Consider the following 6,173-nt stretch of genomic DNA (forward strand, 5'->3'; position numbering starts at 1 on the left):
CCTCATGACAGCTGAATATGAAATCCTGAGCATCCTTTGAGGGAGTGCCACTATATGTAGTAGTGAAGAGCTTGGTGAAACGATCAAGCCCCCACAAAGCATCCGCGAACATAGCCGCACCATCACTAGACTGAGCTGCAATACCTGGCTGGGCTGCCATAACTGGCTGAACTGCCACGGCTGGCTGAACTGCTGGAACCTGAGGAGCTACCGGCTCTGGAGTACGAGTATCGGGAGTCTGAATTCCTCCCCCAGCTTGAGATGTGGCTGGAGCTACGGGAAGCAAACCCTCCCTAGAAATGCCCTCCATAAAGCCTACCAGTCGGACCAAAGCATCCTGAAGCACTGGAGTGGCTATGAAACCCTATGGGACCTGAGCTGGGCCCACTGGAGTTGCTGGAGCTGGAACCTCCTCGTTATAGTCAGTACGAGGCTCCACCTCTAGGACTGCTACTCGGGGCTGAGCTCTGCCTCGGCCTCGGCCTCTGGCACGACCTCGCCCTCTGCCCCTGATAGGAGCTGGGGGCTCGGGCTGCTGCGCGGTAGAAGAGGAAGCACGTATTCTCACCATCTGCGAAAGAATAGAGTAGGAGGACGATCAATACTTGAGAATCAGAATCGCACGACACGAATGAACAAAGTGAAGTTTTCCTAACTCAGTAGCCTCTGCGGGATAAATACAGACGTCTCCGTACCGATCCCTCAGACTCTACCGAGTTGTCCGTGAGTTGTGAGACCTAAGTAACCTAGTGCTCTGATACCAACTTGTCACGATCCGGATTTCCCACCATCGGGTGTCGTGATGGCGCCTACTATCGGAGCTAGGAAAGCCAAATATATAAAATATTTTTCCTGCTTTCTTCCAAACAATATAATAAACGAGACAAAATTTAAACGGAAGACTTTAAATCTAAAGCAACTGAGAACCAAAAGTGCGGAAGTTTGAACCAAAATGCTACCCAGAGTCTGGTGTCACTAGCTCACGGACTACTACAGAATGCTACAATCAATGTCTGAAAGGAAAATACATCATGTTTGTATGATACAAATAAACAAACGAAAAAAAACATGGAAAGGGACTTCGGCCTGCGAACGCCAGTTAGGCTACCTCGAGAGTCCCTGGACTGAAGACAGCTCCCAGAAGTCCTACTGCTGCAGTCCGTAAGCTGCTCCCTGATTTGTGCACAAAAAAATGCACAGAGTGTAGCATCAGCACAACTGACCCCATGTGCTGGTAAGTGCCTGGCCTAACCCCGGCGAAGTAGTGATGAGGATAGACAGTACCTACCACAATTAACCTGTACAGATATATATACAACAAGTGCAAGAAAACAATAACAAGATAATACAAAGTAAAACTGGGAGGGGACATGCTATCAGGGAGTAACAGATAAAAATGAAATATCATATATAAGTGGACGGCGTGCCACACGATCCCATAATATCATATATAAGTGGACGGCGTGCCACACGATCCCATAATATCATATATAAGTGGACGGCGTGCCACACGATCCCATAATATCATATATAAGTGGACGGCGTGCCACACGATCCCATAATATCATATATAAGTGGACGGCGTGCCACACGATCCCATAATATCATATATAAGTGGACGGCGTGCCACACGATCCCATAATATCATATATAAGTGGACGGCGTGCCACACGATCCCATAATATCATATATAAGTGGACGGCGTGCCACACGATCCCATAATATCATATATAAGTGGACGGCGTGCCACACGATCCCATAATATCATATATAAGTGGACGGCGTGCCACACGATCCCATAATATCATATATAAGTGGACGGCGTGCCACACGATCCCATAATATAGTTCATAATATCTGACTTCATATAGTAGACCCCTTCAGGGGAGAATAACAACTCAATACCTTTAACCCGGCAAGGGTACAACTAACAGCCCAAAATATCCTGACAAGGGAGAATATATATATCAGTCTACACATCCCGGCAAGGGAGTATTCACAACACATTCTCCTTTTAAATCACTCTTCCTCAACCGTTCACATTATATGAAACTTATCAAATAAACAAGGAGCTTGTATCACATTATTCGAATTAAAAGCAATCAAGACTCACAGTCATGCTAGACTCCGGTGCATAGATAACCGTCACCATGCCTATACACCGTACTCCACATTAGCAAGTAGCAAATATCATCCTAATCCTATTCCCTCAAGCCAAAGTTAGAACAAACACTTACCTCGAATGCTCCAAACTCAACTCACGCTTCTAGTATAGCTTTACCTCTTGATTCCACCACCAATCCGCTCGAATCTAGTCATAAATTACTTAATCACATTAATAATTACTAAATGAATCATCCCCAATGCATGAAAATAGATTTTTTCAAGTTTTTTTCCCCAAAAAGGTCAAAAACACCCCCGGACCCACGTGGTCGAAACTCGAGGTTCGGACCAAAACCCGGTTACCCATTCCCCCATGAATCAAAATATATGATTTGTTTTTAAATCGGATCCCAAATTGCGGTCCAACTTCTCAATTTGTAGAAAACCTAGGTTCTACCCAAACACCCAATTTCACCCCTGAAAATCTTTGATTTGAAGTTGAAATTATGTTAAGAGATGTTAAGGAATAAAGAAATTAAGTTAGAAATCACTTACCAATCGTTTTGGAGAAGAAAAGTTGTTTGGAAAATCGCCTCTTAGGTTTTGTGTTTTTGAAAAGTGAAAAATGACTGAGATTTTCCGAACTTGTATACCTTTCTGAGGACCTGGCGTGGACCGCACAAAAATGTGTTGCAGCCGCGCCGAGTGGGAGAAAAAATTGGGGCTTCTCTGAACCCTTCCAGCGCGGACCGCACTGTTTTGGTGCGCGACCGCACTGGTTAACCTGAAACCCTAGCCCTCAGACTCAGCCACGCGGACCGCACAGAAATGCATCGCGGCCGCGCGGCTCCAGCGCGGACCGCGCGGAAATGACTGCGGCCGCGCTGGTGTATGCAACACCTGAACCTGCATTTCCTTAAGTCTAAAACCTCCCGGGCCCTACTCAAAACTCACCCGAGCTCTCGGGGCTCCAAACCAAACATACATATGATCTTAAAAACATTTTACGGACTCATTCGTGCAATCAAATCGCCAAAATAACATCATATACATAGGATCAAGCCTCAAAACACATGATTTTTCTCTCAACTTTTATAAAACTCAAATTCTCCACTTTAAGTCCGAAACACGTCATATGACGTCCGTTTTTAGTCAAATTTTACAGATAGTGCTTAAAACATATTTAAGACCTGTATCGGGCGCCGGAACTAAACTACGGGCCCGATACCTATATTTTCTAACTCATTTTCATTTCAAGTTTTTATATCATTTTCAGAAAAACAATTTCACACAAAAATTCATTTCTCGGGCTTGGGACCTCGAAATTTAATTCCGGGCACACGCCCAAGTCCCATATTTTTCTACGGACCCTCCGGGACCGTCGAATCACAGGTCCGGGTCCGTTTACCTAAAATGTTGACCGAAGTCAACATTATGCATATTAATACCAAAATTCATTAAATTTTTCACATAATTCACATATTCTAACATAAAAACTTTCCGGCTACGCGCCTGAACTGTGCACGCCAATCGAGGCAACTAAAAGCAAGGTTTTCAAGGCCTCGGGAGCACGGAACAAGGAAGAATTACGGTGATGACCCCTTGAGTCATCACAAGGATGAACCATGGAAGATATTCCAGAGATACCTGATTAATGGGTTATACTGCCTAGGTGAATCATATAAAACCTGCGCTTATTATGAGACCATCCTCATCAGCACAGATAGTGCAGAATTCTAGCACTTTTTCGGTTATAATACTAGTGAGAACGTTTATAACTTCTTAAAAATTATTATCAAGCAGATTATATATGTTGAAGAATGAGGGATATCCACAATGAAAGAGAGACAGATAAGCCTTAATAAATCACCCATGAATTTTACTTACTGGGATTATATCCAGGCATTCGATAGAGTATTATATTATAACAATGATAGACATAAACACACTTGGTTTATTAAAATATGTGCAAAGATATTTGCAGGACCTATCCCTAATTGGTTTCTGAACTGGTGGTCATATCACGGCCCCACAACAAAGATCTTGCCTGAGCCATTTCTTAAGTTATACAAAGAATGGACAAAAATTTCTCCGTTTTTAACTAATTTATATCATACAGATCATATCTGTTATTTAGAAAAAATTGATCAGATATACTTCTTCATTGAATTCTCTATTCCGTGGATTTATAAATGGACCCCCGAATTGGGGTTTACTGAAGAACAGATCGTTTGCTTATATAGGGTCTTTTACAATAATTTTTGGGATAAGTTAATGAAGAATGATCCCAAAACAAAATTGTTATACGGTCAAGAATTATTGGATTCCATTAAAGTACAGATCCAGTTATACGCGACCACTCCCCAGAAGAAAATATTTGATGATAGCTCAGTCAAGCATATTGCTAGGAGAATCTCCATTCAAGATGGAGATAAAACGGATTTAATAAACCAATATCTGGAAGAAGTGAAAAGAAATTTGCTTCAAACTTTAAGTCAATGTGAAAAATCAGACACATCGATGCAAAGTGAAACAAGCAACGATGATGTAGAGGAAGATTCTCAACCTATGAAGATAGAAAGGATATTGTCTGATAAAAAAATCAAAGAAGTGGAAAATTTCCTACAAACGATGGACAAAGTAGAAGAAAGAAATAGTGGAAAATAGTGAAGCCGCCAAGGACTCCATAACAGGACCCCACTACAACAGTAGAAACACTGTATACATAGTAGATACACTGTATACATAGTAAATACACTGTATAAGGGACCCACATAAGGGACCCACTGTACTGTACATAGATTCCTTATGGGTTTTTTTCTCTTCCTATAAGTAGGAGCCCTCTCTCATTCTGGGAGGCATCAGAAAATTCCCCTCTCTCTCTCTCTCTTGTAAAGTCTTTTAAGCTTCTTAGCTTCTTCATTTTGTAAATCAGTTGAAGGAAATAAAAGTTTCGAAGTTCAGTTCATCATCTTCAGGGCCTTGCATCCCGGCCTTAAAGGTAGTTGTTTATTTTATTTTATTGTATAGTATTTAAATTACTTTGTTTCTCTCCACTGCCGTGACTATGTCCGGCTAAGTGTTTTCACATTTAAAGTCAAGGCATCAAGAATATTAACATCAGAAAGAGATAGTTGCAAATTGGATTGAGTATTAAAATATACTGGACCATATGACACAATAGATTCAATCGAACCCATCAAAGACTGTCTGGAATTCAGATTTCTAGCATCTCTAAGGGCTGCCAAAAAGGTCACTGGTAACCCTTTAAGAGTTAAAGGTTTAAACGCAATTTGAACCATATCAATATGCAAGTAATGATAATGATGTTTGTATAAGTCAATATCATGTTTGTTTAACAAACGAATAGTTTGTTCAGAAGAATTTAACGCTAAAGACTGTTCAGTCGTTTTTATCAATTGTTTTGAAGAAAGTTTATCAAACCAACCATAATCATAAATGGTTTTTATAGAAACTTTAGGAATAGTCCATTTATTTAATAAATCAAAGTTTTGAGGTATATCTACCTCTTCAAGTCTAGTACTTTTAGTACTTGTTTCTCCCAGATCCATTCCAAAAGCTTCATAAACAATCTTTAGCGTTAAATTCTTCTGAACAAACTATTCATTTGTTAAACAAACACAATATTGACTTATACAAACATCATTATCATTACTTGCATATTGGTATGGTTCAAATTGCGTTTAAACCTTTAACCCTTAAAGGGTTACCAGAGACCTTTTTGGCAGCCCTTAGAGATGCTAGAAATCTGAATTCCAAACAGTCTCTGATGGGTTCGATTGAATCTACTGTGCCCTATGGTCCAGTATATTTTAATACTCAAGCCAATTTGCAACTATCTCTTTCTGATGTTAATATTCTTGATGCCTTGACTTTAAATGTGAAAACGCTTAACCGGACATAATCACGACAGTGGAGAGAAACAAAGTAATTTAAATACTATACAATAAAATATAATAAACAAATACCTTTAAGGCCGGGACGCAAGTCCCTGATGATGATGAACTGAACTTCGAAACTTTTATTTCCTTCAATTGATTTACAAAATG

This window comes from Nicotiana tabacum, chromosome 22 (assembly GCF_000715075.1).
Source record: "Nicotiana tabacum cultivar K326 chromosome 22, ASM71507v2, whole genome shotgun sequence".
In the NCBI taxonomy this organism is placed as follows: Eukaryota; Viridiplantae; Streptophyta; class Magnoliopsida; order Solanales; family Solanaceae; genus Nicotiana; species Nicotiana tabacum.